Source organism: Dromiciops gliroides, chromosome 3 (assembly GCF_019393635.1).
Source record: "Dromiciops gliroides isolate mDroGli1 chromosome 3, mDroGli1.pri, whole genome shotgun sequence".
NCBI classification, from domain to species: Eukaryota; Metazoa; Chordata; class Mammalia; order Microbiotheria; family Microbiotheriidae; genus Dromiciops; species Dromiciops gliroides.
In genome coordinates this window covers 11,900,392-11,925,535 of record NC_057863.1, presented here as the reverse complement: position 1 = coordinate 11,925,535, position 25,144 = coordinate 11,900,392, and the positions used below count along the sequence as shown (strand labels likewise).

Here is a 25,144-nt window from a genome sequence, read left to right as displayed (position 1 = left end):
AGACCTTTCCTGATTCTCTCAGCTTTTAGTGGCCTCCTCTTAATATGTAATTATTTTTTTATATACTTGTTTGTATACACTGACACGTCTTGCACAGTGGTCTTACACTTGGGTCCAAAAATCAACTTTGGAAACCCAGGATATGGCAAAGCATCATTAGACAGCAGTTTGTCTGAATAGAAATCTTGGAGTTTTAGTAGATTGCAAATGCAACATGAGTCAGCAGTGTGAGGCAGCAGCCAAAACAGTTAACATAACCTTGAAAGGGCTAAGAGAGGAATAACTTCCATAATTAAGAAGTTGATGACCAATCTGCATCCAGCTCTATCAGACTACATTTTTAGTACCAGATATTTAACCATCCAGTTACCAAACACTTATTAAATGCCTACTGGGTACCAGGCATTGTGTTAGGTGCTAGAGATAGTGACAAAAGTGAAACAGTCCCTGCCCTAAAAGAGCTTACATTCTAATGGAGAAGACAGTATGTAAATATATAGGTATATCCAAAAGATCTGCAAGGCAGATACAAAGGAATTTTGGGAGGAAGCAGACACCAGGCAGCAGCTGAGGGTTGGGGTGGGGCAGGAAAGTCTTCATGACACTTGAACTGAATCTTGAAGAAAACTAGAGAATTCAAGAGGAGAAAAAAGTCTTCCAGGACTGGGGAACAGGCAGTGAAAAGGATTGTCATGATGTTGTGTTCAGTTGTCAATGCCATAGCTTTAAGGAGAGTGCTCTTTTATATGTATGTATGTGTGTATTTGTATATATACATATATATACATGTATATAGTTTACTTCTTTGAGTATTTCCTAATTGTATTTTAAAACATTTTAACATTCTTTTTTTAAAAAAAATTTTGAGTTTCAAAGTTCTCCCTCCCTCCTGCCCCTCCCCACCCCTTGTGAAGGCAAGCAAGATAAGAAGGACATTCTTAATCTGGAAAGAGTCCAGAGGAAGGCAACCAGAATGGTCGAGAGCCTTGAGTCTGTCATATGTGGAAAAGGTGAAGGGACTAGGGATGTTCTGGAGAAGTCTGGAGAAGAGAAGCTTCATGGGGCAAATGAGAGCTCTGTATCAGTATTCAAAGAACTGTCCTAGGGAAGAGGGATCAGAGTGATTATGGTTAGCTCCAGATGGCAGAACCAAGATGGAAGTTGCCCAGACAAATTTGGGAAAACTTACTGTCCTAAAGTGGAAGGGGATACCTGAGGAGGGTGTGCACTCCATCTCCTTCTACATTTTCAAGTAGAAACTGAGTGGTCACCTGTGCTTCTATCATAGTGGTGATTCCTTTTATGGATGAGTTGAACTAGACCACTCCAGAGGTCCCTTTGAACTCTCAAATTCTGATTCTCAGCATCTAAGATCATCTACTATACTCCCTGGCAGATAGTAGGCACTTTAGCCGTGCTTGCTGACTGATTAATGGTATTGTCTCAGGATTTGTGGTGTCTGGAACATTGGTGGGTATGTGTCCACTTGGTATGTATTTTATTATGTACTGTTTTCTTGTTGCTGTTTTATTGATTGCATGCCACTGCTAAAAGCACTGTTTGCAACTATTTATGCATAGTTGTCTGCCTCTTTGGAAATTGACTTCATTGTGCCCAGGTCACTAGAACTCATTGAAATATATCCACTTCATAGTGGAAGCAGAGATTTCTAGTAGATGGGGGCTCAGAGCTAATCTGTTTGAGTAATATCACGTATACCTAGAAAACAAGTTGGTGTAAAGTTGAAGAGAGATAAGGTGTTAGAGAAAAGAAAGATCACTGAGTTTCCAAGAAGCACAGAGTGGGGAAGCTAGGTGGTGCACTGAACAAAGCACTGGCCCTGGATTCAGGAGGGCCTGAGTTCATATCCAGCCTCAGACACTTGACACTAGTGGTGTGACCCTGGGCAAGTCACTTAACTCTCATTGTCCTGCAAAAAAAAAAAGCATAGAGTCCTTGCATCTCCTCTGACACTGTATTACTAGCTTCTCAGACACAGTTTCTATCTCTGTAAAATTGAGGTAATTATACCTTTACTACCCAGAGTTGAAGTAGATAAAAAACAGACCTTAGAGTCAGGCTTATGGATTTCTGGTTCAGTTATATACAGACTTACTTGTACAAGGGGGTCAAGTATAATATTTATTGAGGCTTATACCTTGGCTTCTGTTAAATGCATGTATGCATGTTTTTGGGGGGATATTCTCACCTTAATGAATGTAATCACATGAGATTCAGACTGAATCAAAACTGAAACAAATAATTGATGAGCGGACCCAGAATATAATCACAAGGTGTTAAGGATAAGGTTGATCACACATGATTAGATTTTAATGTTAAAACAATATTATCTATATTATATTTTTATCCCTACATTAATAGATGTTAAGGATTTTTTTTTCTACAAAGGATTAAAGTGCTTTGGTTCTTAGATGAAAGGGATTGAAACCATGTTAGAAGCATCTCGTGAAGGGCTGAGAGAGTCATAGGTGTGACCCTGGGTAAGTCACTTAACCTTCATTGCCCTGCAAAAAAAAAAAAAGAGAAGAAATATGTCTAGGCTCCTTTTTATCATAGCCTTCAATAATTCTTAAGTTATCTCTCCTCAATCTATCTTCCAGGTCAGTTGTTTTTTCCAATGAAATATTTCATATATTCTTCTATTTTTTTATTCTTTGATTTTGTTTTATTGTTCTTTGATGTCTTATGGAGCCATTAGCTTCCACTTGCCAAATTCTAATTTTTAAGAAATTATTTTCTTCAATGAGCTTTGGGGTGGGCAATGAGGGTTAAGTGACTTGCCCAGGGTCACACAGCTAGTAAGGGTCAAGTGTCTGAGGCCAGATTTGAACTCAGGTCTTCCTGAATTCAGGGTTGGTACTTTATCTACTGTGCCACCTAGCTGCCCCCTTCAGTGAGCTTTTGTATCTCCTTTTCTATTTGGGCAATTCTACTTTTTAAAAGTATTTTATTATTTTCTAGTTACATGTAGAGATAGTTTTCAACGCTTGTTTTTATAAGATTTCTAGTTTCAAATTTTTCTCCCTCTCTCCCTTCCCTCCCCCCTCCCCAAGACAGCAAGCAATCTGATATAGGTTATATATGTACAATCACATTAAACATATATCTGCGTTAGTCATGCTGTGAAAGAAGAATCAGCAAAAGGAAAAAACCCAAAAAATAAAAACAAAAAAATTATAAATAGTATGGTTCAATCTGCATCTATATCCCACAGTTCTTTTTTTCTGGATTTGGAGGGCATTTTCCATCACGAGTCCTTTGGAACTATCTTGGACCATTGTATTGCTGAGAAGAGTTGTCTATCACTGTTGACCAACATATAATGTTGTTGATACTGTATACAATGTTCTCCTGGTTCTGCTCATCTCACTCAGCATCAGTTCATGTAAGTCCGTCCAGGTTTCTCTGCAATCCACCTGCTCATCGTTTCTTATAGCACAATAGTATTCCATTACATTCATATACCACAACTTGTTTAGCCATTCCCCAACTAATGGGAATCTCCTCAATTTCCAGTTCCTTGCCACCATAAAAAGAGAAGGTATAAATATTTTTGTACATGTGGGTATTTTCCCTTTTTTATGATCTTTTTGGGAAAGAAACCTAATAGTTGTGTTGCTGGGTCAAAGGGTATGCACAGCTTTATAGCCCTTTGGGCATAGTTCCAAATTGCTCTCCAGAATAGTTGGATCAGTTCACAGCTCTACCAACAATGCATTAGTGGTCCAATTTTTCCACAGCTTCTCCAATATTTATTATTTTTCTTTTTTGTCATATTAGCCAATCTGATGGGTATCAAGTGGTACCTCAGAGTTATTTTAATTTGTATTTCTCTAATCAATGGTGATTTAGAGGATTTTTTCATATGGCAATAGATAGCTTTGATTTCTTCATCAGAAAACTGCCTATTCATATCCTTTGACCATTTCTCAATTGGGGAATGACTTGGATTCTTATAATTTTTTTTCTATTTTTTTTTGATGGGGCAATGAGGGCTAAGTAACTTGCCCAAGGGCACACAGCTAGTAAGTGTCAAGTGTCTGAGGCAGAATTTGAACTCAGGTCCTCCTGAATCCAGGGCTGGTGCTTTATCCACTGCACCATCTAGCTGCCCCCCAATTCTTATAAATTTGATTTACTTCCTGATATATTTTAGAAATGAGGCCTTTATCATGGAAAGGGGAAAAGGACCCACATGTACAAAAATATTTATAGCTGCTCTTTATGTGGTGGCAAGGAATTGGAAGTTGAGGGCATGCCCATCAATTGGGGAATGGCTGGATAAGTTGTGGTATATGAATACAATGGAATACTATTGTGTTGTAAGAAACGATGAGCAGGAGGAGTTCAGAGAAACCTGGAGGGTCTTGCATGGGTTGATGATGAGTGAGATGAGCAGAACCAGAAGAACATTGTACACAGTATCATCAACATTGAATGTTGATCTACTGTGATGGACTATATTCTTCTCACCAATGCAATGGTACAGAAGAGTTCCAGGGAACTCATGATAAAAGAGGATCTCCAAATCCAAGGAAAAAAAGAACTGTGGAATATAGATGCTGAAAGAACCATACTATTTCTTTTGTTTTTGGTGCTGTTGTTTTTTCTATTTTGAAGTTTTTCATTGTTGCTCTGATTTTTCTCTTATAACATGACTAATGCAGAAATAGGATTAATGTTATTATGTATATATATAACTTATATCAGATAACCTGCTGTCTAGGGGAGGGGAGAGGGAGGGGAGGGAGGGAGAAAAATCTGAAATTGGAAAGATTGTATAAACAAAAGGTGAGAACTATCTTTACATGTAACAGAAAAAAAATAAATAAATAAAAATGCAAAAAAAAAAAAAGAAAGAAAAGAAAAGAAATGAGGCCTCTATCAGAAATACTGGCTATAAATTCGTTTCCCAGCTTTCTGCCTCCTTTCTAATTTTAGATGCATTGCTTCTGTTTGTACAAAACCTTTTTAATTTAATGTAATCAAAATAATCCATTTTACATTTCATAATATTCTCTATCTCTTGTTTGGTCATAAAGTGCTGTCCTTTCCATAAATCTGAGAGGTAAACTATTCCTTCCTCTCCTAATTTACCTATAGTATCACCTTTTATGTCTAAATCATGTACCCATTTTGACTTTATTTTAGTATAAGGTGTAAAATGTTGGTCTATGTCTAGTTTCTGCCATACTATCTTCCAGTTTTCCCAGCAGTTTTTGTCAAATACTGAGTTCCTATCCCAGAAGCTGGAGTCTTTGGATTTATCAAACAGTAGATTACTATAGTCATTTCCTACTGTGTCTCCTGTGCCTAACCTATTCCATTGATCCACCACTCTATTTCTTAGCCAGTACTAAATAGTTTTGATGACTGCCACTTCATAGTAAAGCTTCAGATTTGGTACAGCTAGCCCACCTTCCTGCACATATTTTTCATTAGTTCCCTTGATATTCTTGACCTTTTGTTCTTCCAGATAAATTTTGTTGTTATTTTTTCTAGCTCTATAAAATAATTTTTAGGTAGTCTGATTGGTATGGCACTGAATAAGTAAATGAATTTGGGTAGAATTGTCATTTTTATTATATTAACTTGGTTTATCCATGAGCAATTGATATTTTCCCAATTATTTAGATCTGATTTTATTTGTGTGAAAAGTTTTTTGTAATTGTGTTCATAGAGTTCCTGGGTTTGTCTTGACAAGTGGACTCCCAAGTATTTTATATTGTCTACTGTTACTTTAAATGGGATTTCTCTTTCTATCTCTTGCTGCTGGGCTTTGTTGATCATGCATAGAAATGCTGATGATTTTTGTGGATTTATTTTATATCCTGCAACTTTGCTAAAGTTGTTAATTGTTTCAAGCAATTTTTTAGTGATTCTCTAGGATTCTCTAAGTATACCATCATATCATCTACAAAGAGTGATAGTTTTGTTTCCTCCTTGCCTATTCTAATTCCTTTAATTCCTTTTTTTCTTCTCTGATTGCTAAAGCTAACATTTCTAGTACAATATTAATAATAGAGGTGATAATGGACATCCCTGTTTCACACCTGATCTTATTGGGAATACCTCTAACTTATCCCCATTACATATAATGTTTGCTGATGGTTTTAGGTAGATACTGCTTACTATTTTAAGGAAAGCACCACCTATTCCTAAACTCTCTAGTGTTTTTATTAGGAATGAGTGCTGTATTTTGTCAAAAGCTTTCTCTGCATCTATTGAGATAATCATATGATTTTGATTAGTTTTCTTATTGATGTGGTTGATTCCTAATGGTGTACCAGTCCTACATTCCTGGTATAAATCCTACCTGTTCATAGTACATTATCCTGGCGATCACTTGCTGTAGTCTCCTTGCTAATATAGTATTTAAGATTTTTACACCAATATTAATTAGGAAGATTTCTCTGTTTTGGCTCTGTCTGGTTTTGGTATCAACACCATATTTGTGTCATAAAAGGAATTTGGTAGAATTCCTTCTTCACCTATTTTTCCAAAGAATTTGAGTAATATTGGAATTAATTGTTCTTTAAATGTTTGGTAGAATTCACGTGTAAAACCATTTGGCCCTGGAGATTTTTCTTAGGGAGTTCATTAATGGCAAGTTCAATTTCTTTTTCTAATATGGGCTTATTTAAGGATTTTATTTCCTCTTCAGTTAACTTGGGCAATTTGTATTTTTGTAAATATTTATCCATTTCATTTAGATTACCAAATTTATTGGCAAACAGTTGGGCAAAATTGTTCCTAATTACTGCTTTACTTTCCACTTCATTGGTGGTAAAATCACCCCTTTCATTTTTGATACTGGTAATTTGGTTTTCTTCTTCCTTTTTTTAAATCAAATTAACCAAAGGTTTATCTATTTTATTGGTTTTTTAAAATAAAACCAGCTCTTAGTTTTATTGACTAATTGTATAGTTTTCTTGCTTTCAGTTTTATTAATTTCTCCTTTGATTTTCAGGATTTCTAATTTAATATTTATTGGGGGATTTTTAATTTGTTCTTTTTCTAGCTTTTTTAGTTGCATGCCCAATTCATTGATCTCCTCTTTCTCTTTTTTATTCATGTAAGCATTTAGAGATATAAAATTTCCCCTAAGCACTGCTTTGGCTGCATTCATAGGTTTTGGTATGTTTTCTCATTATTGTCATTCTCTTGGATGAAGTTATTAATTGTTTCTATGATTTCTTGTTTGACCCACTCATTCTTTAGGATGAGATTATTTAGTTTCCAATTAATTTTCAGTCTACCTTTCCATGGCTCTTTATTACATGTAATTTTTATTGTATCATGATCTGAGAAGGATGTACTTACTATTTCTGCCTTTCTACATTTGACTATGAGGTTTTGTGCCCTAATACATGGTCAATTTTTGAATATGTGCCATGTACCACTGAGAAAAAGGTATATTCCTTTCTATCCCCATTCAATTTTCTCCAGACATCTATCATATCTAACTTTTCTAACATTCTATTCACCTCTTTAACTTCTTTCTTATTTCTTTTGTGGCTAGATTTATCTAATTCCAAGAGGGGAAGATTCAGATCCCTCACTAGTATAATTTTGATATTTCCTCTTGTAACTCATTTAACTAACTTCTCCTCTAAGAATTTGGATGCTATATGACTTGGCACATACATGTTTAATATTGTATTACTGCATTATCTATCGTACCTTTTAGCAAGATATAGTTTCCTTCCTTATCTCTTTTAATTAGATATATTTTTGCCTTTCCTTTGTCTAAGGATTGCTACCCCTGCTTTTTTTTTTTTTTTTTTTTGCTTCAGCTGAAGCATAATCTATTCTGCTCCAACCTTTTACCTTTACTCTGTGTGTATCTTTCTGCTTCAAATGTGTTTCTTGTAAACAGCATATTTCAGGATTCTGGTTTTTAATCTACTCTACTATTAGCTCCTGTTTTATGGCAGAGTTCATCCCATTAACATTCACAGTTATTATTACTGTCTATTTCCCTCCATGCTATTTATCCCCTTTGTACTTTTCCGCCCTTCTATCACCCTATTCCTCCTCACCAACATTTTGCTTCTTACCCCTGCCTCCCCTAATCTTCCCTCCCTTTTATCAGTTACCCTCCCTTTTCTTTACCCCTTTCTCCGCTGCTTCTGCCCTCCCTGCTATCAGTGCCCCCTTTCCACTTCCCCTTTTATTTCCCTAAAGAATAAGCTAAATTTCTTTGTCCAAATGAGCATATATGCTATTCCCTCTTTGAACCAAATCTGATGAGAGTAAGGTTGAAACAATGCTCACCCTTCCCTTCTTTCCCTCTATTGTAATAAGGTTTTTACACCTTTTCATATGATGTAATTAACCCCATTCCACCTCCCCTCTCCTCTTCTCCCTATATACTCCTTTTTTCACCCCTTAATTTTCTTTATATCATTACATCAAAGACGATTTATATTTATACCCTCTAAGTATACTCCTTCTGCCTTCCAAAATAGAGATACAGTTCTCAAGAGTTATAAGTATTATCTTCCCACGTAGGGATGTAAACAATTTAACCTTATTGAATAACTGTTTATCCTGTTTACCTTTTTATACTTCTCTTGAGTCTTGTATGTTAAGATTTTCTATTCAGTTCTGGTCTTTTCATCAGGAAACCTTGAAAGTCCCCTATTTCATTGAATGCCCATATTTTCCCCTGAAAGAGAATAGCCAGTTTTTCTGGGTTGATTCTTGGTTGCAATCCAAGCTCCTTTGCCTTCTGGAATATCATATTCCAAGCCCTCTGCTTCTTTAATGTTGAAGCTGCCAGGTGCTATGTAATCCTGACTGTGGCTCCATGATATTTAAATTGCTTCTTTCTGGCTACTTAGAGTATTTTTTCCTTCACTTGATAATTCCAGAATTTGGCTACACTATTCCTTGGAGTTTTCCTTTTGGAGTCTCTTTCAGGAGGTTATTGGTGGATTCTTTCAATGATGATTTTATATTCTGATTCTACAATATCAGGGCAGTTCTCCTTGATAATTTCCTGGAATATGGTATCTAGACTCTTTTTCTGATCATGGCTTTCAGATAGTCCAATAATTCTCAAATTATCTCTCCTGGATCTATTTTTCAGGTCAGTTGTCTTTCCAATTAAGTATTTCACATTTTCTTCTATTTTTTCATTCTTTTGATTCTGTTTGACTGATTCCTGGTGTCTCATGGAGTCATGAGCTTCCATCTATCCAATTTGAATTCTTAATGCATTGTTTTCTTCAGTAAGCTTTGCACCTCCTTTTCCATTTGGCCAAATTAAATTTTTAAGGAATTGCTTTCTTCAGTCGATCTTTGTGCTTCATTTTCCAGGCTGTTGATTCTTTTTTCATAATTTTCTTGTGTTGTTTTCATTTCTCTTCCCATTTTTTCTTCTACCCCTCTCAATTGATTCTTAAAATCCTTTTTGAGCTCTTTCAAGAAGGCTTTTTGGTCTTGAGACCAATTCATTTTCCCTCTTCAGACTTCACATGCAGGGAATTTGAGAGTATTGTCCTCATCTGAGTTTCTATTTTGATCTTCCCTGTTGATACAGAAGCTCTCAATGGTAAGAGCCCTTTTCTTTTTCTTACTCATATTGTAGCTTATTTTTTTTTGAAAGTTAAGGTGTGCTCCTGGAGCACAAGGGTCACTGTTTCAAGCTTCTTGTACTGGGGGATAGGGGCTGTTTCACTGGATTTATACTCTGAGGCCTCCGTGGCTTGTGGATTCCTCACCTCCCTGGGCTTGCTCCCTGTGCTTCCTCCAGGTGCCGGGATGGCCTGACCCAGTCATACCTGTCCCATGAGTGGCCCTCCAGCTGTCAGCCACCCTCTAAGCTGGTGCTGGGGGATCTCACAACTGGCCCATTGCACCACCAGTTTGCTAAACCAGGATCAAGAGGCCTCAGTTGCTCCACTGTGGCCAAGAGTTTCCTGCTGACTTGCCCAGACCACCTCTATGCTGCACTGCACTCCGCTTTTTCCTGAGTGAAACCAACTTTTCCTGAAGTCTTCTAAATTATCTCAAGTTGGAAGATTGTGTCTCTATGTTTTTTGTAGATTCTGTAGTTTCAGAATCCATTGAGGCTTGATTTAATGTTCTTTTTGAAGGATCAGTAAGAGAGCTCAGGCAACTTGCTGGTTTCTCTCCGCCATCTTGGTTCCATGGCAATTCTACTTTTTAAGGAGTTCTTTTCTTTGGTATTTTTGAGCCTCTTTTACTAAGCTGTAAATTCTCTTTTCATAATTCTCTTAAATCACCTTCATTTCTTTTCCCAACTTTCTTCTACCATTCTTCTTCTTCTTCTTCTTCTTCTTCTTCTTCTTCTTCTTCTTCTTCTTCTTCTTCTTCTTCTTCTTCTCTCTCTCTCTCTCTCTCTCTCCCCTCCACCCCCCCAGTGATTCTTATTGGACTTGTATCCAATTTGCATTTTTCTTTGTGGCTTTCTTTGTAGCTGTTTTCACATTATTGTAATCTTCTGAGATTGTATCCTGATCTTCCCTGCCACCATAATAGCTTATTCAAGTTCTATTTTTGTTGCTGTTTGCTCATTTTTCTAGCCCATTTATTAGCTTCAAATTTTGTATTAAGGTTGGACTCTGGTCACATGGGGGTGGGTAGGTACTCTCCTTGGCTTCAGGCTTTTTGTGCTGCTATGTTTAGAGCTAGTTCTGGGGGGGGGGGTCTGTAAGTTTTTGGTGCTTCCAAGGTTGTGTGACCCAGGTAAAGGTTTGGTCACTGTTCTCTTGGTCTGTTCTTTGTTCTTTACCCAGGAAGGGCTCCTGCTCCCCTATAGCTACAAGCACTAGCACTCCTCTCCACTCTGGAACTGTGACCCAAAATAACTCTGGGTTGAGCGCTCCCAAATCTGCTGCTGCTGTCACTGTTGCTAACCCTACATGCATGTGCTCCAGATAGGTCTCTGCCTCAGTGTTACAGACCTTTCCTGCCAACTTCCTAAGTTTTCTTAAACCCAAAAACATCTTACCCTGACCTTTTGTTGCCTCTGACTTGCCAAAATTTCAATTCGAGGTCTTATTTTAAAGTTGTTTGGAGGTGAATGTTGAGAGAGTTCAGCTGGGTTGCTGCCTCTAATCTACCATCTTGGTTCTACCCCCCTTGCCCTTTGAATCTTTGGGATCCCAACTTGTGAGTTCAAGTTTGGGGGAGTAGCTCCAGAGAGAAAACTGCATTTGGTTTGGATTGCTCATTCAAAACAAAGTCTCTGCTCTTTGACATATGGGAAGAATGCTTTTTGCAGCCAAGAACAAAATGCTTCAAGAGAAGGTTGTTGTGTAAGGCACACTTTAACAAATCAATTGTTTAAAAAACCCCATGGACTTAAGATCAATGAGGTCTGACCCATGGCTTTGGTGCTGAATTCTTTAGATTCTGGAAAGATTAAATGCAGTTTGGTGACAGATGAACCATACTAGGGTACAATAATCCTCCTGCTCCCCTTCCTTCTCATGTTACCAGCTCAAATCTCTGAGTTCACATTTACAAGGCACTTCTCCCCCCAACCCTTCATGACAGGTAGAATGCAATTCTCACATGAGACTCAAGCCTCATAATCAACATCAACAAATATTTATTCAGCATTCACATTGCACTATTCTAGGCACCTAGTACCAGGGAACTGAGAACATTTAAGGCCAATGACCTGGGAACAAAGAAATAACCCCTGAGAGTAAGCCAAAGTGAGATCGAACAAAACAAGTTTAATAGTAAGGTAGGCAAAAAAAATCTTGAAAATAAGAAAATGCCTTGTCATGACAGAAGATGCTTGGCAATGGATAAGAAACATTGGAAACAGAGAGTGTACAGGAAGAATTTGCTAAAATGTCTGGAGTATTGCTCAGGAGAGAGAGAAGAGGAGGCAGCTGGCGTAGTGGAGAGAGAACAAAACGTAGGGTCAAGAAGGCATGGGTTCAAATTCCAGCCCTGATGCTTTCTTGCTGTGTGATCTTAGGCAAATCACCTGACTTTTCTGAGACTCACTTTTCTCATCTATAAAGTAAGGAACATAATACTTGTACAGGGTGAGCCAAAAGTCACGAAGGGGTCGGATGTTTTAATAACTCTTTGAAAATTCTGTTTTCTTTATTTTTTGCCATTTGTGAGATTTGATTTTTCATACCTAATGTCAATTTACTTCCTCTATATCCTGAATATGATGCTATGGCATTGTAAATTAAAAACAAAAAACCAAAGGAGTTATTAAATATTTGTGACTTTTGGCCCAACCTGTAGTTACTAACTCACGGGGCTGTTGTGAAGATCAAATGAGGTAGGTACTCACTAACCTCCAGGGGATCCCTATCATTTTCAAGATCAAATATAAAATCTTCTGTTTTGTTTTCAAAGCATTTGCAACCCTGCCCTCTTCCTGTCTTCCTAATCTTCTTCTACTTTACTTTCATGTACATTTACTGATCTGGTGACCCTGGCTCTGTAGCTGTTCCTCCTCCTCTGTTGACTCCAGGTATTTTCACTGCCTGTCTTCCATGCCTAGAACTCTCTCCTCCTTCATCTCTGGCTTTTGGCTTCCCTGATTTCCTTCAATTCCCAGCTAAAATCCTACCCTTTACGAGAAGCCTTCCCTGTAATTCCAGTACTCCCCAACTTATCTGGTATACAGCTGGTTTGTACATAGTTGTTTGCATGTCGTCTCTCCCATTAGATGCTGAGCTCCCTGAGAGCAGTGGTTTTTGCCTCCCTTTGTAACCCCAATAATTAGCACAGTTCCTAGTATATAATAGATGCTTAATAAATGCTTGCTGACATGTGCAAAGATAGGTCAGTTCCCACTTCAGCACCAGAGCATGAAGCAATCCTTGTGCTTGCATCACCAATTCTGTTCTTGGAAGAGAACCATGCCCTCAGATGGCAGAACCCTAGGTACTGATGGCAAACTGAGAGTCAATAAGAATGATGGCAAAAGCCCACATAGTGATAGCTGCAGGCTTGGAGCCACATCTGAAAGGCGGGTCAAGGGGCACACTCCTAGTCCCAACCTCTTCTGGATCTTCTCACTGACCCTATGTAACACAGTGCCAACCCCACCCCCAACACACACACACACACACACACAAACATAGGAGATGCTTGGTAAAGACTTCATGAATCAAAAATGTAGAGGCAGCCAGGTGGTACAGTGCATAAAGCACCGGCCCTGGATTCAGGCAGACCCGAGTTCAAATCCTGCCTCAGACACTTGACACTTACTAGCTATGTGACCCTGTGCAAGTCACTTGACTCTCATTGCCCTGCAAAAAAAAATGTCTTTCACTGGCCTATCTTTCCCATTTGTCTCATTCTCTCCAGTCACATAGCTATCACCATAGGTGAAAGGTCTTCACCACCTTCAAGATGGACTATTTCAATCCACTGTCCAATCCATTCTCCACCCAGCTATCACAGTGATATCCTGAAAACACAGGTCTGTAGACATGGCTGTGTCTACCCATGCCCTCCTCCTCCCTGATCTTCCATAGCTCCCTATTGCCTCTAGGATAACGTAGAAACTTTTGCAACTTGTCATTAAAAATCCTCTAGTCTGACTCTTGCCTCCCTTTACCATATTATTTTACCATCCTCATTTTAAATGCATATTACACTGCACCCAAACTCTTCTACTAGTTGCTTCTTGAACTTGATTCCCATTTTCTACCTTTGCACTGGCTATATTCCATTTCTTTAATGCACTTGCTCCCCAAGTAATAGTCAGTGCCCTTTCCCTCCTCAAATTATCTCCTACTTACTTATCTCTGTGTTATCTCTCCCCAATAGATGAAAGTAAGGATTAATTAATTAATTTCCCCCCTTTTATTTTTAGTTATAAGAGAATTTGGCGTAGTATATAGTGAGTCAACTTTGAATCAAAAAGACCTGGGTTAAAGTCGTCGTGTCGTCATAGCCGTCCTCCTCCTCCTCCTCCTCCTCCTCCTCCTTCTTCTTCTTCTGCAGGGCAATGAGGGTTAAGTGACTTGCCCAGGGTCACACAGCTAGTAAGTGTCAAGTGTCTGAGGCAGGATTTGAACTCAGGTCTTCCTCAATCCAGGGCCAGTGCTTTATCCACTGCACCACTTAGCTGCCCCTAAAGTCCCACTTTTTACACATATTGACTCTATAACCCTGGTCAAGACACATAATTGTTCAGTGCCCCTAAATAATCCTCTAAGACTAAAAGTGGCAGAATCAGTGCATTGGTAGAAGGTGTTACTTCACTGGGCATTGTCTATGCCAATGGAATCACCACTCCAATCCCAAAACAAACAAAATAATCATCACTGATATTTTAATGGAAAGTGAGGACCAGCCTACACAAGTACTGAGAGGTGGAGCAGTTTCTGACAGGGCACTTGGGGATGGATTCTTTGGAAACAAAGTTCAATACAATATTGTCTTCAGGCTTGCTTCTGCAGCCTTGGCAGAAAAGGGCTGAGATGGTACTCAGAATAACACAGTTCTTAGATTGTCTATAAATATAAATTCAGTCACTGGTCCTCTTGGACCAATGATGATCAAGTGGATGTACGGCTGGAAGGAATGAATTGCATCAATCTGTGCTATAAATGAAACCAGAAGATGTTTCTGTAGAGAAGAAGCTGTGTCTGATGTGTCATCCAAGAAATGTATGGCAGAAATAGAAGGGCTGTTCAAGGAGTGAAAGCAAAGGATGACTGATGGACAGCCCAAGCTGTCCTCTTAAACAACCTCTTGGTAACCTCTTGAAGTCGCTGATGCTCTGGACCTCTTGTTGTGACCTTATGGGAGGACATAGACAAGTTACACAAGATAGGCAGACATAAACAGGTTGCAGTCTGCATCAGGGGAATAAATTGTTACCTTACTGAAGTTCCAGGATCATGGAATCACAGATTTAAATCTAGAAAAGGACCCAAGAGACCACTCAGTCCAACTCCTCCTTTATGCAAATGAGGAAATGGAAAACCTAGGGACATGAAATGACTTGTCAAGTTCACACAGAATCCAATGCAGATCTTCTGATATCAAATCCAGTTCTCTTTCCACTGTCTATCCAATGGAGTACTTATGGAAGGTGCTTAATAAGTGCTTCTTGAATGAGTCAAGTCAAATAGCCATCCTATAAAATGGCAAATCCTCACTAGGTTAATGGCCAGTGACCATAAGGAAAGAAGTGTTGTGGAGGGTGAGGGAGTGGAATGTCAGTTCTCAATTAATAGAGGTTGGTCAGTGGCTCCTTATACCAAGGTTGGGGGATTGCCAGTACCAGAAGTGGGAGCTAAGATGAGCAGACACTGAATACACCAAGATGTGATCAAACCCATGAGAGACAAAGGAGGATCTCAAGCCAGAGTAGACAGAATGGAGGGGCAGAAAGACCTCAAGGTCTTTTATTAGGACATTGATTGAAATGGCCATCAGGAACGAAGGGGGCCCAGATGTGAAGAGCCAAGCCAACCAGGAACAAAAATTCAAGTGAACCTTATAATCAATGAATCTCAGGTGCTCAGAGTTGGGAGGCTGGTGAGTCCAATCTGCATATGATCAGGAAGTCGGTCCTGATTTCAAGAGAAAAACAACCATAACACCTTTATAATAATGAGAGACATTCCAATATGGAAAGGGCTGCTTGAGAGGGGAGGACAGAGAATTCCCCATCACGATAAGAATCAAGCAAAGGCTGGATGACTATTTGTTGGGAATGTTATAAAAAGGGTTCTTCTTCACATCTGTATTGTGGTCATGAAGGCCCCTTCTAACCCTGACTTCTGTGATGCTGAGATTCTGTGACCCTGTAGGAAAGAAACCTACCCCACACCATCCCTGTCAAATTGGCATGCAGAGTTGTTTGAAAATCTCCAATAATGAAGAAGCCACCAAAGTCAGTGCATTCCATTTTTATATGTCTTTGGAAACAGTTCAGATACATTCCAACTCTAGAAGCTTAGGACAGTCATGAGAAATGCCAGTTTGTTGCGAGAGTTGATACATGTTGTCCATGATTCCCCTTGTCCCTGTCAACAGTCAGGAACTAGACCTATAGACAAAACTATTTACATGTACAGGACTATTTGGGTATGTACATAAGAGTTCTTCCTTCACTTATTGTACAAGGGATCTCTGGAGCAGTGATGACACCATGGGTCAATTCCTACTTGAGACACCATCATAGCACCATTACTATTTATTGGTTAATTCAATAATTTAATTAAATATTAAAAATGACCAAAATGTATTTGTTCTCCTTCCTGCACCCCACCACATTGGAGAAAAATGAAGAAAAACCAGTTCCTTGTGTGTGTGGTATCACTTGATCTTCACAACAATACTAGAAAGTAGCTGCTATTATAATCCCCAACTTCCAGATAAAGAAATTGAGGCAAACAAAAATTAAGTGACTTTTCTAGGTCATAGCTAGTAAGCACCTAAGGTTGGATTTGAACTCAGGTCTTAATGACTCCAGGCCCTGTATTCTTTCCATTGTACTAACTAACTGCCTGAATGAAATAATCCCTGCTCAGAAGAAGTTTATAATCCATAGGATATCCACAAAACAAGTATGTGCAAAAGGAAAACAGAAAGAATAAATACAAATCAGGTTAAAACAAGGGAGTCTGGGGGCAGGGAAGGTACTGGAACTTGAGGTTGCATGAAGAAGATGATGCTTGAACTTAAAAGAAAAGAGGGACTCTGTTAGGTGAAGGTAACTAGAGAACACATTCCAGGGCCATTTGGAGTGAGGGCCAGCATGACTCAATTCCAGAGTGTGGAAAGGGGAGTGATGTACTATGAGGTTGGGACCAACCTGTGTAAGCCTTCAAAATGAAACAGAGAAATTTATTTTAGTTTAAAGAGGCTGAAGGGAATTGGAGTTGGCTGAGTAGGAGAATCACCTAGTCAGATCTGTGCTTAAGGAAAATAACTGGCAGCAGTGTAGAGGATTAATGGGAGTGTGGTGAAGCTTGAGGCAGGAGGTGTCATAATAATTGAGTCTAGAGGGGATGAAAGCCTGAGCTAAGGGGATGGTTGTGTGAATAGAGAGGTGTTGGATATGAGAGATATTATGCAGGTAGAAATAACAGGATATGGCAACTATTTGGAGGTGTGTCATAAGAGAAAGAATTAAAATACAACACTGAGGTGATGGACCTAGGTGACTGGAAAGATAGGAGTGCCTTCAACAGAGATAGAGGAAGATGGAGGGTTTGGGGAGGAAAGATAATTAGCTCAGTTTGGGATGTGTTGACTTTGAGATGTCTGTGGGACATCCAGTTTTTCTAATAAGCAATCAATGTTTCAGTATCAAGTTTAAAGCAGAGACTGAGGCTGAATATTATTTATTTGTTCTCCACTTGTCTGTCTTGTTGGATAGCCTATATAAGTAGATAGATGGATAGATGGATAGATAGATAGATAGATAGATAGATAGATAGATAAATAGATAGATGATAGATAGAGATAAATAGATAGATAAATAGATAGATAAATAGATGGATAGATAGATAGATAGATAGATAGATAGATAGATAGATAGATAGATAGATAGATAGATAGATAGATAGATAGATAGATAGATAGATGGATGGATAGATAGATGGATAGATAGATAGATAAATAGACAGATAGATAAATAGATAGATAGGTAGATAGATAGATAGATGATAGATAGATAGATAGATAGATAGATAGATAGATAGATAGATAGATAGATAGATAGATGATGGATAGTATTTAAATTGATGATGTAGAGATGATAAGTTAAGCCATAGGAGATGGCGAGGTCACTGAGAGAGAGTATAGAGATAGAAAAGAGTAGAACAGAACTTTGGAGAGCACCTACAGTTGGTGAGTATGACTGGGATGATGAACCAGCAATGGAGAGTGAGAAGAAGCATTCAAACAGATAGGAAGAAAACCAGGAGAGAGGAGAGCCATGAAAATTTAGAGAAGAAAGAATATTTAGAAGTGGTCAACAGCGGTCGACAGTGACAAAAGCAGCTAGCAGTCCTCTAAAAATACCACCTCAGAATTATTGACTTGCCGAGATGGAAGGGAATTCAGAGGACATTGAGTTCAGTTAATACCTGAACAAAAGTATCCTCTGCATGATACTCAACCAGTGGTTATTCAGCCTTAGATTAAAGACCTCCAGTCTCATTATGGGCCTGTGCACCTGTGTTCATGTATCTGTCTCAAATTCTGATCTCCCTGAGAGATTTGCCATTAATTCATTGTGACACCTTGACCCTTGACTTTACTGAGCCTCACTTTCACCATTCAAAAAATGAAGACGTTAGATTCAGTGATCTTCAAATCCTTTTCAATGTCTAAAATTTTGCTCAGGGTTCTGATGCATGGAGAGATCAAACCCACAGTTTTGACATGGAAGCACTCTGGGATATATAAATCTACAACATGGCATGATTAGCAGTACTCAGGAAGAAAATCAAGTGCATTTATTTAGTTTGAGTTGCTTGGATAAACAAGCAAATTATTGAAGGAATAGCCAAGAGCTTCTCTCTCTCAAACTTGGAGCTAATAGTCAGAACTATGAGGAATTGTATTTTATGGATATATCCTTTGGCCCTGTGCTCTCTGTCATTCTCTTCTCATCCCCTTTTTACCTTTCCCAGTCACCATTTCACTATTAAAATGTGATCTCCTTAAAGGCAGGGACTATCTCAATTTGGTACTTGTGTCCTCAGCATTTGGCACACTGTTTAGAACATAGTACTTTTGGGTTTTTTTTCATTCATTCATTTAATGGGACTTATCTAGAACATACAATTCATAGAACTGTATCAGAAGAACATGGAAAATTACCTTTGTAGTCCCAGATTGGACAATATGAACAGATGTCTATACCCTTTGAACACTGTAATAAACCAACCACATTCAAGCATTTTATAGACAGTAGGTCGTGGTGTGTCAATCTGCTTGGAATGCCATTTAAGACATTCACAAAAGCCTGGGCATAATCTTGGAAAGTGATACCAAAATGTTTCCATTCTAAGGGGAAGAAATACTTCCTTGAGCACCTAACTGGCCAGGAGGGAGTGAAGACAGATCTCTGGAACATCGATGCAGTTGTTGTCTTAGAGGGCTGCCAAGAGCCAAAAAGACCTGCAGTGATTTGTGATTTTTACAAGATACTAGCAGAGGTCCATCACTGAAGCCCCAACCATAGTGACCTCACTCAAGGACATATTAAAGTATTTATAGGACAGTATGACCCCAAGGACAGTATGAAAATGATAAAAGATGTGATGCCAGAAGATGAGCTTCTAACACACTAAGGAAGAGCTGAGGAAAGCTAAAATTAGCTCTAATATTAATGAAGAAAGCTCAGCTTCAGATGCATCTGGTGACAAAAACAAAGTTCAAGTATTGCACAGGAACCTGGAACGTAAGATCTATGAACCAAGGTAAACTGAATGTGGCCAAGCAGCAGATGAAGAAACCAAACACTGACATCTTGACTGTCCCTGAACTTAAATGGATGGGAATGGGTGAACGAAATTGAGGTGCTCATTGCATATACTGCTGTGGACAAGAATCCCTTAGAAGAAATGGAGAAGCCCTCATAGTCAATAAAAGAGTGAGAAAATCAGTACTAGCATATAATCTCAAAAATGACATAATGACATTTATTTGGATCCAAGGCAAACCATTTAGCATCATAGTGATAAAAGTCTTGCTCCAACTACTGATACCGAAGAGGGCAAACTTAATCAAAGAGGCAGAAGAACTAGAGACCAAATTGCCAACACTCACTGGATTATGGAGAAAGCAAAGGAGCTCCAGAAAAAAAAAATCTACTTCTGCTTCATTGACTTCACTAAAGCCTTTGGCTATGTGGATCATAAGAAAATGTGGTAAGTCCTCAAAGAGATAGGAGTATCATCAGATCATCTTACTTGTCTCCTAAGGAACCTATATATGGGTCAACAAACAATAGTTATTACCAAACATGGAACAACTGATTGCTTTAACTTGCTGAAGGTTGTGTAGCTAACCAATTTCTGAGACCAAATTTTGACCAAAGGTTTTTTTTTTTGTTTGTTTGTTTGTTTTTTGTGTTTTTTTTAGTGAGGCAATTGGGGTCAAGTGACTTTCCCAGGGTCACACAGCTAGTAAGTGTTAAGTGTCTGAGGCCGGATCTGAACTCAGGTACTCCTGACTCCAGGACCGGTGCTCCATCCACTGTGCCATCTAGCTGCCCCTTGACCAAGGTTTTACTAAGCCATGATCACTGTAACGATTGGAGTGATGCCACCTGCTGGAGAGTTACTATAGGAAAGTTCCACCATGAGGAGAAGGCATCTGAGGGTAAGCCATGTGGTCAGTTCCTTGGCATCAGGAAGTGATGTTTGCTCGTAGGTATTATCTATCAAACCTATCAGCGAATTAGCTTGGAGCTGTGTGTGCTTGTGTGGAGGGGATATTCTGAGTTTCATGGGAGGCATTGGGTCCTTTTGGTTCCTGACCTCGCCATGGCAGGTTGGATGATGGGGTCTCTTAGAAATAGTTAGGTTTTTACTTTTCTCTCTGATCCTAATGCTCTTTAATAAATACTTAGGTGGCACAGTGGATAAAGCACCAGCCCTGTATTCAAGAGGACCTGAGTTCAAATCTGGCCTCAGACACTTCCTAGCTATGTGATCCTGGGCAAGTTGCTTAACCCTCATTACTTTGCAAAAAAATAAATAAATAGAATATTTGATTAAAAAACAAAACAAAACATAATAAATAAATACTTAAACACTTAAATACTCTTGCTAAAGCTTATAATTTATTGGCGACCACTCATTAGATATTTTAGACAGTATAGCTAGATAGCCCCTTACATCATCTTAATGCCAAATAGTAAGTGTAGTTTGTATTAGGTTCTAATTTACCACAATTATTCTATTTAGTTTCAAAACAAAATTTTGTCTAAATTGAATATGAATTTTTATTTTATTTTATTTTACTTTTGCAGGGCAATGGGGGTTAAGTGACTTGCCCAGGGTCACACAGCTAGTAAGTGTTAAGTGTCTGAGGCTGGATTTGAACTCAGGTACTCCTGAATCCAGAGCCGGTGCTTTATCTACTGCGCCACCTAGCCACCCTCTGAATCTGAATTTTTAAATGATTAATCGTAACATTTAAAACTTAAAAATGGGGCAGCTAGGTGGCACAGTGGATAGAGCACCGGCCCTGGAGTCAGGAGTACCTGGGTTCAAATCCGGCCTCAGACACTTAACACTTACTAGCTGTGTGACCCTGGGCAAGTCACTTAACCCCAATTGCCTCACTAAAAACAAAACAAACAAACAAACAAAAAAAAACCTTAAAAAAAAATTCCCAAGGGCCATTAGTTGGCAGTACTTCAAAATTTAAAGCCCATTTTTATCAATTAACTCAGTTTCAAAAAATTGTGGTGACACTACCAGATCCCCATAATTTTCTATTTATTTCTTTTTAAACCACCCTAAAATCCACATAAACTGTTTCTGTTTTCTTCACCCAAACCTCCTCAAATACTTAAATAGGATAGCCTCACATTTCCTGAAAGCATCTACTATTTTCTGTAGTTTGGGTTGTTTTTTTGGGGGGGGGGGTGTTAATAGGAGGGATTTTACTTGACTGCCTCACATTCCTATGCCCCTGCTTTTTGGGTCCATGAGGATTTTATGTCCCTCACATAATAACTAAAATATACACTTCTAAGGTTCCTTCAAGAATGGAACTTTAGTTTAATACATTCAAATAATTCCACATTGCAAATATGTTACTATATTTTCCATATCATAAGGAACAACCATATAACATTTCTCATATCTTTCTTATCTTAAGAGTGTTCCTGTTTCCAGATTCAGTAGGATCCCTCCTGGTTTGTATCAGGAGCCCCACTTAGGGAAAAAAATTCTGCAAGGGTTTAAATACTTACCTGAAGGGGCATCAATAGCACATGGCTTATGATCTCTCCAAGCTTGAGCCTTGAGCCACTGTTGTAAAATTTTTTTCCAAGTGTTTAAATCCTTTGGGGGGATTTCTCAGAGGTATTTTTTGGCCAGTAATTCATAAAACATAAGCAGAATGGCAAAACAAAAATACAAAGTTGCAACTTCCCCAACAGTGTGGGAAACCTTAAGTTGACTCATAAGAGTTGGGGCCAAGGAGCAAGTGAGGTCTCTGGTGCAGTACTACAATGAAGAAAATCCTCTCCCCCAACCCCCAGTGAAAATTCCACCTAAGTGTTCTGAAGGGGGTTGTCCTAAGAGGATGCTCCAAGGACTAGCCTCCCTCCCCAATCCCTTTGTGGTTGCCTACTGTCATGATATAAATTAAGATAAACTGAGGCACAAAGTTCCAAACATGTTTAATTTTTTGGTAATGCTAGCAGTTACCAATTAAAGGAGTCTTTAGCTCCTCAGAAAGCCACAGACCCCAAATGAGGACAAACAGATCATTTTTACAGACAAAAGGAGAAGCATCCAGAAAGTAGAAGGCACCACCACAGATGGGAAAAACAAATATGACTGATTGGAAATCAGGAATGTGGGGCTAGCAACCACCCCCTCCTTCCATTTTGTAGCTCATTGATTGTGTCCACCTGTAAGGTTAATTAGTGGTACTTGGTTAAAAACCAGACTTCCTTAAAGGACATTTAGTGTGATAGAGAGAACAGGTCTCTTTTAATTGAAGTGATTTAATAGGGAAAGTGAACTTTCACACATAACTCAGAAAGGAAGACTGAACTTCTGGTGCTGTGACTCCTGAACTTAACTCATAGACAAAGAAACGTGACTTAAACAGTTATACAAGATGTTAGCGGTTTGTACAAAAGAGAATCAATTACCAAATGGAATCAGTTTTATTTTTTCACACCCCTAAATCCACCCTAGAACCAAACCTCTGCCACTTTGTACAACCAGGATAGCTGAATCACAATAGGACCCATTTCGGACCTTGGCTACAATGACTACAACCCCCTTTGACCACGAGAACATTCCTTCTTGATAATTAGAGATTCAATTCCTGGTTATTCCCAGATATAAAGTATGGACCCTGGTCCCAGCAGGAAGGGGATATTTGGGGAAGGGGGTAGAGAGACTCAAAACTTCCATTTTAGTCTACCCAAGAGGTTGCCAAGACATCATAGAAGTGAGTATTGGGTCAACCCAAGGGAGCTCCTGCATGTTGGAGAACAGTCCTGCCTGCCTGACCCAAGTCTCCAATCTACTTGGCCCTGAAAGAACTTATCATATTATTTTACTGGACCTCCCAATAGACCTGTGCTCATTACTGTTCTCCCTCGTCCCTTCCTTCCCTAAGAATCCGTCCATTCCACTTACTAGATTCATCTATTAGTTTCTGACCTCCCTCCGAGTACTTACTCCTAGAGGGATATGGGAAGTCCACAGTCCATAGGAGAAGTCCACGGTCCACAGTCCTCGTCTCTGAAAAACAACAAAGATGATGCTTTTAGTCCACAGCCAATTGGAAGAGCTATAGGTCAGACAACAGGAACCACCTTGTAATGTCCCTCCACTGGTCATAGTTGAGTTAGGACTCCCATAAACTTCTATCCCACAATCATGGGAAAGCTACTAAAGAGTCATGGTTTACATTGCGTGCCATTAAGGGGCAGCTAGGTGGTGCAGTGGATAGAGCACAAGCCCTGGAGTCAGGAGTACCTGAGTTCAAATCAGGCCTCAGACACTTAACACTTACTAGCTGTGTGACCCTGGGCAAGTCACTTGACCCCAATTGCCTCACTAAAAACAAACAAACAAAAAACCCAAAACAAAACATTGCATGCCATTACCCCCCTCCTCCATCCACCAAGGGGGTAGAGTTTTTTGACCCACAGGACACAGAACTCTTGAGTGTTAAGCAGCATAAACTATTTATTTCAGATCCCCTAACATTATGTCCCTGTAAGAGTTGCCAAATTTTGGGGGGCAGCTAGGTGGCACAGTGGTTAAAGCATTGGCCCTGGATTCAGGAGGACCTGAGTTCAAATCCGGCCTCAGACACTTGACACTTGCTGGCTGTGTGACCCTGGGCAAGTCACTTAACCCTCATTGCCCCGAAAAAAAAAAAGCAAAAAAAAAAAAAAAAGAGTTGCCTAATTTTGACCTTTTGTACTCTGCCCACTCTATTCCCTCAATTGGTTGGTTCTCCTACTACCATGATTCAGCTTCTCAGCTTTGATCTTGCTTACCTCTGTTTTGAATCCCATATTACAGAATAGAATTTGTTTCTTCCCATTTCTCTTGATACCACTGCATCCTTCATTCCTGGTCTATACTTCCCAGCTATTGCTTTAAGAAAGCTACCATCTTGTCAGCATAGAATACATCTTGCAAGCACTCCCTGGAGGGGCGATGTGTATTCTGGTCATCTTTATTCAGTAATTAGAACAATTTACATAACTCAGGATTAAAAATTGTTGTCTTCAGAATATGTCAAAGTTCAAAATTGAAGCTGCTCATTGGTATCTAGGATTTCTCAAATTTTAAACTGATCAATAATGTTGATTTCCCCATGGGACAGCAGGGAGGAGGGATGTGATAGGTTAGGTGGAAGCTGACAACACCCTCCAACCATTTATGTGGGCAGTTTCCTTTTCTTACTTCTTCTGGTGTAGGGTTTTAAAACAAATGTCACATTCAATACCTCAAGTGGAAATAAAGGAAAAAACCTCAAAGGCAAAGTTGATCTACTTCTCTCTCACTCAACTCTAGACCTCCCATTAGATTTGTTTGTTTGTTTTTGGGTGAGGCAATTGGGATTAAGTGACTTGCCCGGGGTCACACAGCTACTAAGTGTCAAGTGTCTGAGGCCAGATTTGAACCTCTTGGGTAGACTAAAATGGAAGCTTTGAATCTCTCTACCCCATTCCCCAAATATCCCCTTCCTGCTGGGACCAGGGTCCATGCTTTATATATGGGAATAACCATTTTCTTAATCAGATCTTAAACATCATAATAATGATAATATTTTATTCAAAATCATCCTGATTTTTCTTGATTTTTCTTATCCCTTATCCTCTTTATCTTTATGCTCCTCCTATTTCTCCTCCTGTTCCGCCTTCACTTTCTCTTCTTCTTTCTTCTTGTTCTTGTTTTCTTCTTTCCTTTCCCCCACC

General features: G+C 39.0%; 1 long non-coding RNA gene across 1 annotated transcript; it reads right to left on the bottom strand.

Annotated features, from left to right (window-relative positions):
• Positions 1–2,418: 2,418 nt before the first annotated feature.
• Positions 2,419–24,297, bottom strand: LOC122746434. Its single transcript, XR_006355542.1, has 3 exons — positions 24,218–24,297; positions 23,388–23,450; positions 2,419–2,525 (listed from the first exon to the last, which is right to left on the bottom strand). It is a non-coding gene; the product is annotated as an uncharacterized LOC122746434 (long non-coding RNA).
• Between the last annotated feature and the right edge of the window lie 847 nt (positions 24,298–25,144).